Source organism: Mobula hypostoma, chromosome X1, assembly GCF_963921235.1.
Source record: "Mobula hypostoma chromosome X1, sMobHyp1.1, whole genome shotgun sequence".
Lineage (NCBI taxonomy): Eukaryota > Metazoa > Chordata > Chondrichthyes > Myliobatiformes > Myliobatidae > Mobula > Mobula hypostoma.
Genome location: NC_086128.1, coordinates 17,537,784 through 17,551,160, shown reverse-complemented (window position 1 = coordinate 17,551,160; position 13,377 = coordinate 17,537,784). Strand labels below are relative to the sequence as shown.

Below are 13,377 nucleotides of genomic sequence, written 5' to 3'. Positions count from 1 at the left end.
ATAACCTGTCCTGGACCAAACATGTATAGACGCTATGACCATAAAAAATTCTCCGACATCTCTACTTCCTCAGGAAGCTAAAGAAAATTGGGATGTCCCTGTTGACCCTTACCAATTTTGATCAATGCACCATCAAAATCATCTTAACTGGATGTATCACAGCTTGGTATGGCAACTGCTCTGCACATGACTGGAAGAAACTGCAGAGAGTTGAGGACGTCAAGGAAACCAGCTTCCCTGCCATGACATCAGGACAACCAATGAAGATACGATCCCTATAATGTAACCAATACCACAGTCATTTTATTTACAGCGAGGTAACGCCGTCTTGCAAGCAAGTTAAATATTGGTAAGGAAACTTCTCTTTCTCTCTTCACAAAGAAATGTACAGGGGAGGGCTACTCAGCCAGGTCTGTCCATACTCAAACTCCTTCACAACTCACTACTCCCATCTCCTACCTTTTTCTCAGTGGCCTAATAATTGTTTCCTTCACCATATATTTTTACAGTTCCCCCTTCATAGCCACAGTGGAACCTGTCTGCATCGCAATTGCACAACATTATGAATCACATGGATTGGAGAAAACTTTTCCCCATTACAGTGGAGTATGAGAGAGCAGGGGTTTGGGATAAGGAGAAGGTGGTTGAAGGGGATTGGAGGAAAATTTCATTCCCCCAGAGGAGGTGTTTGAAATCTGGAGCACACTGCTTGAGGAGGCAGAGACGCACAACATTTAATAAGTATTTGATCAAACACTTGAACCACCAAAGTGTAAAGTCAAAGTGGATTTCAGCATCATGTGCACAAGTACATGTGTGTACATGTGTGCACAGGTGTGCACAGGTGTGATAAGAAACTTACTTGCAGGAGCATCACTGGCACAGAGTATCAGGCACAAAGTCCTGAGGAAGGCTATCAGCACAAAACGTCGACTGTTTATTCCCATCCATAGAAGCTGCCTGACCTGCTGAGCTCCTCCAGCACATTGTGCGTATTGCTCCAGATTTCCAGCATCTGCAGTATCTCTTGTGTCACAGAGTATCAGTTCCCTTCTTCTCATTTGTACTTACTCTTTGGTGACGTTGAGTATCACTGACAAGTCCTGTACTTATTACAGGTGTCCCCCGCTTTTCGAACGTTCGCTTTACAAAACCTCGCTGTTACAAAAGACCTACATTAGTTACCTGTTTTCGCTAACAGAAGGTGTTTTCACTGTTACGAAAAAAGGCAGCGCGCGCCCTGAGCAGCCGCTCTCCCCCGGATTCGGAACTGCATTCTAGCCGGCATTGCTTAAACACGTGCCTGTGAGCAGCCATTAGCAAGATGAGTTCTAAGGTATCGGAAAAGCCTAAAAGAGCTTGTAAGGGTGTTACACTTAGCATAAAACTAGACATAATTAAGTGTTTTGATCGTGGTAAACGAAGTAAGGACAAAGTGAGTTTGGCTTGTGGAAGTTGACGAAGATGATGTTGAAGCAGTTTTGACATCCCATGACCAAGAGCTGATGTAATTGGAAGAGGAAAGGATAACAATCGAAACCGAATGCAGTAGCGAATGGACTGAAAGTGAAGTCGTCCAGGAACTGAACGTGAAGCAACTGTCGGTTTAGGGCATATTTGCAGGATGGTTTGAGTGCTTACAAAGAACTGCATGATAGAAAAATGTGTGGGGCTAAGCAGTCAAGCATACTGTTGTTTTTCAAGCCTTCCACATCAGCCACAGCAGACGACGAACCTTGACCTTCGACTTCGAGGCAGGCAGACATAGAAGAAGATGACCTGCCTGCCCTGATGGAAACAGATGACGATCAGATGACACCCCAGTGTCCCACCACCCCAACCCCCGGGCCACGGACTGATACATTGCCGCGGAGAATGCAGCTGTAGCCAGGACGCACCCAGCACATCTTTAAGAAAAAAAGCTGAAATAAACAAGCTAATTAATTAGTTGCCGCCCGGCACGTAAATGTCGGCCAAGATCAGAGGTGATTGCCGATTGCGTCGCCTCTGATCTGGGCCAACATTTACGTGCTGGGCGGCACCTAATTAATTAGCTTGTTTATTTCGGCTTTTTTCTTAAAGATGTGTTGGGTGTGTTCCGGTCACCGCTGTACCACTGCATGCTTCGCGGACTGGTATTGATTGGCGGCCTGGAGGTTGGGGACCACTGCACCACCCCAGCCTCCGCCAACTCAGCCGAACACACCATCATCAGTGTGCTCGGCGCTGTCTTCCCAATTCCGGTAAGTGATACTACACTGTACATACATTATTTCTACTTTATATAGGCTGTGTATTTTTATGCATTATTTGGTATGATTTGGCAGCTTCATAGCTTAATGGTTACTGGAGAGAGCATTTCTGCCGAGAGCGCTTGCATGAGATTTTCGCTACGGAGAACAGTGCGGCAATGATTGTAGAAAAGTATTTCTACTTTATATAGGCTGTGTATTTATCATATCATTCCTGCTTTTACTATATGTTACTGTTATTTTAGGTTTTATGTGTTATTTGGCATGATTCGGTACGTTATTTTTTGGGTCTGCGAACGCTCACAAATTTTTCCCATATAAATAAATGGTAATTGCTTCTTTGCTTTATGACATTCCAGCTTACAAACTGTTTCATAGGAATGCTCTACCTTCGGATGGCGGGGGAAACCTGTACACTTGAGAAGTTGAGGAGTGACCATAAGACCATAATACACAGGGGCAGAATTAGGCCATTTGGCCCATTGAATCTGCTCTGCTATTTGATCGTGGCTGACTTATTTTCCCTCTGAACCCCATTCTCCTGCCATCTCCCCATAACTTTAACTTTACTAATCAGGAACCTATCAACCTTAAAACCTCCTATTTTAAATATACCCAAAGACCTGGCTTCCACAGCTGCAGTCCTTCTGGTGAAGGTGCTCCCACGCTGTGCTGTTGGGGTGGAGTTCCAGGATTTAGTCCCAGTAATGAAGAAGGAACGGTGACATCTTTCTAAATCAAGATGGTATTTTGCCCTTTGCACATAATCTGTGACCCTGTCCCCCCTTGAACTACATGCTAAAGATCATAAAACCACATGCTAAAGAGAAGCGATCTTGCTCTACTCACCTTGCCTACACCAGTACCAATCTTGTCCATCCCTGTCAGAGTTCCTTGCCGTCTTCCTTCCTCCAGAGAGAACAATCCCAGCGTCTTCAGGCAAACTTTACAGCTGAAAGCCCTCATCCTGAAAGCAGGTTTTTATAAAATTGAGTGAAGTGATGGAAGTTATGAAAACACTGGATTGTTGTTGAAAGCGGGAAATCTGTGGACTTACCCAGTGTGACCTCTACCTGACCCCAGACCCACAACAGACTGGATGACTCAAAACTGCACCTCAAAGCTCATGGCTGCCCACAAAGTTCAAGAGCGATTCGAGATGCGTAATAAAGAAACTGATGCATTGACACATTGACAGCTCAGAGGATTGTACATGGCTTTAAGGCTGTGTAATATGTGTCGGGAACGCCTGTGGTAAGAGCAAAGGAGTAGACTTTTACCGGTCATTCTCTTGGTGGAACACAATAAGCTTCTTACCTCTTGTAGGTGGATGACTGGTGATATTTCTGTCGTGTGTTCTCAGTCTCCTAATTCTAGGGTTTTCAAGGAAACTTTTATTCATTATTAAAATGGCAATATATACTTGGCCTGACCTAGTTACACTTTCCGAGTGACAATATTTTTTGAAGGATCCCTCTTCCCACTGTGACGCACACAGAAACTCAGTTGAAGTGGGGGGATGGTAGACAGGCAGAAACCAGTCCCTCTGGTGAGGAACCCAGAGTCACTGTAAAGTGAGGGTGAGGGGTGGTGGGAACACTTGGCAGGTCAGGCAACAGAAACAGAGTCTACTGTTTGTGTCTAACTGGTCAGAGATGGTTCTGATAAATGTCGTGATACTGGATGTGGGATAAGTATTGGCATGGATACCAAGGAGAAGAAACAATGTTCTTTTGAATGGGGCCACGGGATCTTTGATGCCACCTTAGAGAGCGGACAAAGCTGCAGGTAAAAGCGTCCCCTAAACGACAGAATCTGTGACAGGATTGCATTCCAGCTGTGCTCCTGAGGGTCGGCCAAGTTCTGTGCTGGAGTCTCCAGAGTAGGGCAATACCTACTGGCTCAGAGATATGCGTGCTCCTCCCTGAACACTTGTCTTGCAAAGTAAGGAGGCCATTCAGCCCATCAAGCCTCCCATATCATTTAATAAGATCCTGTTTGAATCTCTAGGTCTTTAATTTGCCTCCAAGATTCTTGTGCTGACTTCAGTGAACAATTTCTGGTGTCAGCGATCAGTGGTGCTACTGATATGAAGTGGATTTCTTGATAGCTTTTGGAATTGGAACTGGTTTATTATTGTCATATGTACTGAGATACATTGAAAAGCTTTTCATGCATACTGTTCATACAGATCAAGTCATTACACAGTGTGAGGTAGAACAAGATAAAACATTAACAATGCCTAATAAAGTGTAACAGCTACAGAGAAAGTGAAGTGCAGGTAGATGATGAGGTGTGAGATCATAATGAGGTACATTGTGAGGTCACAAGCCCATCTGATCGTACTAGGGAACTATTTACTTGTCTTATTACAGAGAGGTGAACCGCAGATTGAAGCAGGGAGAGGTAGAAGTTGTCTGCAAGTACCTCCACCTTATTGAGCTGCACAGTATTCAAGGACAAGCCCAAGGATTCTGGCTGCAATGTATCATCAAAGCCTTTTCCATCTCTCCATGTTTGGTGTCCGGAATATCCACAGTTCTGAGCTAGAGCTGGCCAAACGTAGACTATATCCACCACCAAAATCTATAGATAATCTGGTTTCCCAGATCAGACAGCTTTCTGCCTCCAAACCATGGACCTCTGGATCAGTGAAGGGCCTGCAACCTTTACCTATCTATCTGCAGGTTTGTGGACGTGCTGGGGTCTGGGTCCTATGGGTGTATATCAGGGCATATTGTTCCATGGGTGTATCTGGGTACAGTTCCATGGATGTACTGGGGTACAGAGTCAGTGGGTGTATTAGGGTGCAGTTCCATGGGTATGTCACAAACATCCATGGACATTCCCAGATAGAGGTTGAATGAGTGTAGCAGGGTACAGGGTCAATGAGTATACCAGGGTACTGAGTCAATGGATGTCCCAGGGTACAGTTTCACATGTCTTTTGCTTGCTTTCTGGAAACACGTGTGAGTGGTGAGATGAAGCAGCTCTCCACCCAATCCCATCCCACCTTCTTTACTGATGAACTTTCAAACCAACCTCTTGTTCACCAATGCTGTTTCCCCGTGGGGCTCAGTGCCAACCCTCGTGGAATCCCCTGGCACCTTTTACCACAGTAAAGGCATTGTATTAATGTAAATAGTGGCGAGTGGACCAGTGACACCCTCGCTGCGGTCTCTGCCTTTCAGAATGGGAATGAGGTTTTTCCACCAACGTTTGCGTCTGCTATTAGTTATTCTTGTCATTGTGTGACAGGAGAACTGTGTGTAAAGGAATTTGAATTTGCAATGCCTCCTGCACTGTTTCCTGTTTTGCTCAGGGTTGCACTCTGACGTATTGTGTGTCACTGAGCAAATATTTTCAATGCAAGAAAGAGGCACAGCTAGTTAGATAGAATAATGCGTCTGAGCTGGGACAAAGGTGGGATAAATTCCCTCTGGAATCCTGGTCTCTCTGTTACTCTCCGGAACCTCAGGTGTGGAAGGCCTGCCTGTGTTGTCGAGACATGAGGATTTCCTCCGTAAACGGTAATTACTTGGAGCTCTGCTCACTTCAGGTGGTCACCTGTATGTTGGATGAATCAGTCAGCCCTTGAGTCAGGAGGCTGTTGTTTCACATCCTAAGGAAGAGACCAGAACACTCCATTCAGGCCACCTCTCCCTCTTGCAATGCTTGAGGGAGGGCCAATGAGGTAGGGCAGATTTTCAGGAACTGTCCTCAGATCCTCACCAATCATTATACCCCAACCAACGTCAAAAATCTCTCTCTTTCCCCCTCTCTCCCTCTTCTCCCTCTCTTTTTTCCCCTTGCTCTCCATTCTTTCTCTCTCCTCTCTCCCTCTTGCATTCTTGCTCCCCTTCTTTATTCTTCCTCTCTGTTCCCCCTCCCTTTCTGTTCCCTTCTTTCTTGATTTCCTTCTATTTCTCTTCTCCCCTCTATCCCTCCTTCCCCGTTTCCCTTTTCTGTCCTGCTCTTTCTCCTCTCTCTCTCCCCCTCCCCCTCCCTTTCTCTCTTGCTCAGTTCATTAATTCATTGAATTAAGGGACTATATTCATTTTTCCAGTAACATCAGTCTCCAATTCAGTCTCTGCTGTAGCTTGTAATCCAGGATGAAATTAAAATGATGCAGTTATTTTTTGCTACTTTTCTTAAAAAATTGTTTCTAAAAGCATCATGCTTTTGTTTTGTGAACATAAAACAAAGTTGGCTTTCTGTGTATAAAAATAGCAAAAAATTATGCCAGAGGTTTGCTGGCACAACAGCGGTGGATGTCCTGAGGCATTTTCTGTGGGGTTTGGAATATGGTTGCACTGCTTAGCTGCACATCTCTTCCTGGCCACTGTGAAGGAAGTGTTCCAATTAGATGCAGGGTCAGTCAGAATTTAATTGCTGCATGGTGAGCAAGTATGCTAGCTGCTTGTGACTTTGAGGATTTTGGTCAGATTCAGGAGTTAGTGCAATCTAAGAAGAGGAATTCTGCACACAGTGACTGCCTGGATGTGGTTATCATTTCTGTTGTGTTCTGTCCCTCGATGTGGACTGGTGTGTGCTGTCCAGACTTCTCCTTCATGATGTCCACAACCAGTTCCTTGGTCTTGCTGCTGTTGAGTGCAAGATTGTTATTATGACACCACTCAATTAGCTGAATTATCTCATTCGGTTTATTATTGTCACATGGATTTTGTTTATTTGTTTGTTTGTTTATTTATTTCAAGATACAGCACAGAACAGGCCAATGAGCTGCACTGCCCAGCAACCCACCTATTTAACCCTAACCTAATCAGAGGACAATTTAAAATGACCAATTACATTACTAACTGGTGCGTCTGTGGGAGGAAGCCGGAACACCCAGAAGAAACCCACATGGTCACAGGGAGAATGTACAAACTCCTTACAGATGGTGCTGCAATTGAACTCTGAGCTGCAAAAGTATTGTGCTAACTGCTAATTTTCCAGCTCTTGCACCATCCCTCCCCCTCCTGTCCTCTCCTATCATTTCAGATCTCCCCCTCCCCCTCCCACTTTCAAATCTCTTACTAACTCTTCCTTCAGTTAGTCCTGACGAAGGGTCCCGGCCCGAAACATCGACTGTACCTCTTCCTATAGATGCTGCCTGGCCTGCTGCATTCCCCAGCAATTTTTATGTGTGTTGCTTGAAATTCCAGCATCTGCAGATTTCCTCGTGTTTGTGCTAACTGCTACACCACCGAGGTTCCCACAACTGTACCAAGATACAGTGAAAAGCTTGCCTTGGATACTGTTCTTACAGATCAAATCATTACACAGTGTATTGAGGTAGTATAGGGTGGAACAATAACAGAATGCAGAATAAAGTGTAACAGCTACAGAAAGAGTGCAATGCAGGTAAGTAATAAGGTGCAAGATCATGAGGATTGTGAGGTCAAGGGTCCATTTTACTGTACATGATGTCATTTCAAGAGTCTGATTACAGTGGGATAGAAGCTGCCCTTGATCCTGGTGGTTTCAGGCTTTTGTATTTTCTTCCTGATGGGAGGGTGAGAAGAGAGAATGTCCGGGGTGTGTGGGGACTGCCCCTGCAAACTTATGCAGTCCTACAAGTGAATAAGCATTTTCATGAAGTGAGAGGGAGGTCACAGGACTTTGAGAGAGCTGATGAGGAAAATGGTTGCAGAGTGAGTGGTGGGGGAAGGGTCAGGAGACGGGCAGATGCAGATGTGTTGGTGGACAAGTGCCTACTTCTTGAGAGAAGCTGCTTGAGTTGGAGAGCCTAAGGCTGAATGATAAGTATGGGACTTGGCTGACAGGATCCCAGTCCAGGGTTGTAATAGAGAGAAGCCTGATCACTACCTTAGTATAGTGATCACTTTGCACTCCTGTGTACTTTTTATTGTTTGAATCCTGTTCTTTCTTGTATAATTTTATACAATTGATGTATTCCTCTCCCATCCACCTTCTCCCTCACCTGGTTTCACCTATCACTTGCCAGCTTGTACACCTTACCCTCTACCCACCTTCTTATTCTGGCTTCTTCCCTCTTCCTTTCCAGTTCTAATGAAGGGTCTCAAGATTCAAAGATTCAAGATTCAAAAAACTTTATTGTCATTCTAACCATACATCAGCTCTGCTGGGCAGAATGAGACAGCGTTTCCCAGGGGCAGTGCAATCATAACATAACAAACGCAACACTAAATAATAAACATAACAATAAATAGTAAAACACAACAGCCACATGTCAGTTAAATCAGTTATAAGTGTCCAGTGCAAGTTAAAAGTGTCCAAAGCAGAGTCAGGTACAGCAGCTATTTAGCAGTCTGATTGCCTGTGGGAGGAAGCTGTTTAGTAGCCTTGTGGTTTTAGTTTTGATGCTCCTGTAACGTTTGCCTGATGGCAGAAGAACAAACAGTTCACGGAGAGGGTGTGAGGGGTCTTTAATGATGTACTGTGTCTTCTGGAGGCATTGACTCTGAAAGAGGTCTTGGACAGAAGGTAGGGAGACCCCAATAACCTTCTCTGCTCCCCTAACCACCCTCTGCAAGGCTTTTTTGTCGACAGCACTGCAGCTGGAGTACCAGGTTGTGATGCAAAAGGTCAGCACACTCTCAACCACGCCTCTGTAGAATGTAGTTAAGATGTTAGTGGGGAGTGATGCTTGTTTAAGCTTCCTCAGAAAGTGCAATCTCTGCTGGACCCGTTTCACAATCCCAGTGGTGTTCCTGGACCAGGTGAGATTACCTGAGATCTGCACCCCAAGGAACTTGATGTTTTCCACTCTCTCCACTGTGGAGCCGCTGATGCTGAGGGGTGTGTGCTCAGGCTGAGACCGTCTGAAATCGACGATCATCTCCTTGGTTTTGGTGACATTAAGCATCAAGTTGTTATCCCTGCACCAGCTCTCTAGGTGTTTGACCTCCTCCCTGTACATAGTTTTATCATTTTTGCTGATGAGCCCCACCACTGTGGTATCGTCTGCAAATTTAATGATCAGGTTCTCCTTGAATCTGGCTGCACAGTCATGTGTTAGCAGTGTAAACAGCAATGGGCTAAGCACACAGCCTTGTGGGGATCCAGTGCTCACTGTGATGGAGTCAGAGATGTTCCTGCCAACGCGGACTGACTGTGGCCCGAAATGTCAACTGTTTATTCCTCTCCATAGATGCTGTCTGATGTGCTGAGATCCTCCAGCATTTTGTGTGTATTGCTCTGGATTTCCAGCATCCGCAGAATCTCTTGCATTTATTATTTCTTGTGGATGTGTATCTGTTGCTATGTGCTTGCAATGTTGCTGCAAGCAAGTTTTTCATTGCACCTGTGCACACATGTACTTGTGCATCTGACAGTAAACTCGACTTCGACTTGGCTGATCAGCACTCCCATTGAAACGCAGGACAAGCTCACCTGCATCGTTTGGGGGAATGATGACATCATGTGCCTCCCCAGCGTGGAAAACACTTTGGGGGGGGGTCACATGGGTGATTCACCTCCGGAACTTAAACTGAAACTTAAAATGTTTCAGTTGTGAGCCAACGGTGACTCCAGTCAAATCTGACCCTGGAATTTCAATTGTCAGCTGCATAACGCTGGGAAAATCATCTTGTGCAACTGCATTGCCAGGCCCCAGTTTTGTAAATGAAAGATAACTAAATCATCTTAAATTGCTGGAGAATTGCAGTCCAATTGAAGCATTGCTTCACAGTTGATGCAACTATGCTAACACTTCATAATTCACACTGAATAATTCATTGTTTGCAATAATTGCTCTGAAGTGTAGGTGATGTATTTTCTGTCCATTGAGTGCCCCACTCATAGAGGGTTATGTGCTTTAACGATAATCAACCACTGTTGTTTGAGTTTCAAAGTACAATTATGTTCCACTCACTGAAAGAGGAAGCAGACTCTCCAGCAGATGCTATTCTGAAATATAAGGACCTTCTGTTAATGAAAGAACATTGATATCTCCAGGATTTAACCCACCTCTCAATAACTTTCCTAAAAGGCTCAATGTGCTTACAACCGTTGAAGCCTCATTGAAGTGTGAATGTAGCGTTAATTCTGTTAGCTTCCGCCCTTGACGCACCTCCCTCAGCGTCAGCAAGACCAATGAACTGATGGTGAACTTCAGGAAGGGGAAATTTGGAACATGAACCAGTCCTTATTGTGGGGTCAGCAGTAGAAAGTGTAAACAGCTTTAAATTCCTGCGTGTCAACATCTCTGAAGATCTGTCCTGGGTTCAGCACATTGATACAATCATGAAGAAGGCACGCAAGCAGCTATATTTCATTAGGAATCAGAGGAAATTTGGGATGTTGTGATGGACATTCACAGTCATGTCTCATGTTTTGTCATTCTTGCTTTCTAAACACAGCAGCTGACACTTGTAAGATCAAAGAGATGAAAGCAAACTTCCAACTAAGTTTGTTAACTTCTGGACATAAATTGGAGTCAAGTCTTCAGTTCTTAAAATGTAAATGGAAAACAGTAGTCGGTTTGAAGTTCAAACAAAGTATTGTCTGTAGAACAGCTTTGTGGATGCTCTGTCTGGGAGAAGTAAGATGCAGCTCACTGTACCTGGGATATTACTGATTGAGAGATGCAGTATCAGATAATGTTGTTTAATTTGAGTTGGTTCAAAAACAGACAACGTTGACTAAGTTGCCTTAGTTCAAGGAAGCTTGCAGACCAGATGGATAATATCATTTAGCATATCAATAACTGATGTGTTTATAATTGGGAGTTTTATGTACTCAGGGAAGTTAACTTTACAATGTTAGCTGAGGTCTCTGTCTCCAAGATGCTTTTAGACCTTTTGTATTAAGACCATAAGACAAAGGAGCAGGATTAGGCCAGTCGACCCATCGAGTCTGCTCCGCCACTATTATGGCTGATTTATTATCCCTCTCAACCCTGTTCTCCTGCCTTTTCCCTGTAACCTTTGACATTCCGATTAATCAAGAGCCTATCAACCTCCATCTTAAATATACCTAATGACTTGGCCTGCACAGCCTTCTGTGGCAGTGAATGCCACAGATTCACCACCCTCTGGCTAAAGAAATTTTTCCTCATGGACATGTTCTAAATGGACATCTCTCAATTCTGAGGCCGTGCCCTCTGGTCCTAGACTCCCCCACGATAGGAACCACCCTCTCCACAACCAGAACTTCCAATATATGATAGGTTGCAATGAGATCACCCCTCATTCTTATAAACTGCAGTGAGTACAGGCCCAAAGCCGTCAAAACACTCCTCATACATTAACCCTGTCAATTCTTGCAAATGTCCTCTGGACCCTCTCCAATGCCAGCACATCTTTTCATATATAAGAAGCCCAAGACTGCTTACAATACTCCCAAGTGTGATCTGACCAATGCTTTATAAAGTCTCAGCATTACATTCTTGCTTTCATATTGTAGCGCTGTCAAAATGAATGCTAACATTACATTTGCCTTCCTTAGCACCAATTCAACCTACAAGACAACCTTTAGGGAATCCTGCATGAGGACTCCCAGGTCCCTCTGCACCTCTGATTTTTGAATTTTCTTCCCATTTAGAAAATAGTCCATGCCTTTATTCCTTCTGCAAAACTGCATGACGATTTACTTCCCTCCACTAGATCCACCTGCCACCTCTTTGCCAATTCTCCCAATCTAAGTCATTCTGCAGATCCCTGCTTCCTCAACACCAGCTGCCCTACATCTGTCTTTGTATTGTCTGCAAACTTGGTCACAAAGCTATCAATTCCTTCATCCAAATCACTGACATACAATGTGAAAGGAAGTGGTCCCATCATCGACCCCTGTGGCACTCCACTAGCTACCAGCAGCCAACCAGAAAAGGCTCCCTTTATTTCCAGTCTTTGCCTCCTGCCAGTCAGCCAATCTTCTATCCATGTAAGTACCTTTCCTGTAATATCATGAGCTCTTATCTTGTTAAACACACTCATGTGCAGCACCTTGTCAAAGGCCTTCTGAAGATCCCAAAAAACAACATCCACTGAATCTCCTTTGTCTAATCTGCCTGTTATTTCCTCAAAGATTCACAACAGATTTGTCAGTCAAGATTTCCCCTTTGGAAAACCATGCTGACTTTGCCATATTTTATCCTGTGCCTCCAAGTACTCCGAAACCTCATCCTTAATAGGCGACTCCAACAATCACTGAAGTCAGACTAACTGGCCTATAATTTCCTTTCTTCTGCCTGCCTCCCTCGCTTCTTAAAGAGTGGAGTGACATTTGTAATTTTCCAGTCCTCAGGAATGATTCCAGAATCCAGTGATTCTTGAAAGGTCATCACTAATTCCTCCACAATCTCTTCAGCTACCTCTTTCAGAATCCTGGTGTGTACACCATCTGATCCAGGTGAATTATCGACCTTCAGACTTTTCAGCTTCCCGAGCACCTTCTCCTTAGTAACAGCAATGATACTCACTTCTGGCCCCTGGCACTCTCACATTTCTGGCATACTGCTAGTGTCTTCCACAATGAAGACTAACACAAAGTACTTATGAAGTTCATCCGCTATTTCTTTGTTACCCCATTACTACCTCTCCAGCAAAATTTTCCAGCAGTCCGATATCCACTCTCATCTCTCTTTTACTCTCTATATATCTGAAAAAAAATTCTATATCCTCTTTTATATTACTGGCTAGCTTACCTTCAAATTTCATCTTTCCTCTTTTTATGGCTTTTTAGTTGCCTTCTGTTGGTTTGTAAAAGCTTCCTAATCCATTAACTTCTCACTACTTTTTGCTCTATTATATGCCCTCTCTTTAACTTTTTGTGCTGCCTTTGCCTTTCCTTCTCAGCCGCAGTTGCCTCATCTTCCCATTCGAATACTTCTTCATCTTTGGGATGTATCTTTCCTGCACTTTCCCAACTGCCCCCAGAAACACCAGCCTTTGCTGTTCTGCCATCATCCCTGCTAGTGTCCCCTTCCAATCAACTTTGGCCAGCTCCTCTCTCATTCCTCTATAATTCCCTTTACTGCACTGTAATACTGATACATTCAATTTTAGCTTCTCCCTGTCAAATTGCAGGGTGAATTCGATTATATTATGATCACTACTTCCTAAGGATTCCTTTACCTTAAGTGCCTTAATCAAATCTGGTTCAGTACACAACACCCAAACAAGAATTACCATTCCCC

General features: G+C 44.2%; 1 protein-coding gene across 10 annotated transcripts in view; it reads left to right on the top strand.

Annotated features, from left to right (window-relative positions):
• LOC134340291 (RNA-binding motif, single-stranded-interacting protein 2-like) overlaps window positions 1-13,377 on the top strand; it is a 260,578-nt gene that overhangs the window by 80,005 nt on the left and 167,196 nt on the right. The window contains exon 1 of one of the 10 annotated variants that reach the window (XM_063037352.1): window positions 5,664-5,782. The exons of the other annotated variants lie outside the window; for them this stretch is intronic. The gene's annotated coding sequence lies outside the window, so the exon portion shown is untranslated. Of the gene's footprint in view, window positions 1-5,663; window positions 5,783-13,377 lie in introns of those variants that run through there. 10 annotated transcript variants of the gene reach the window in all.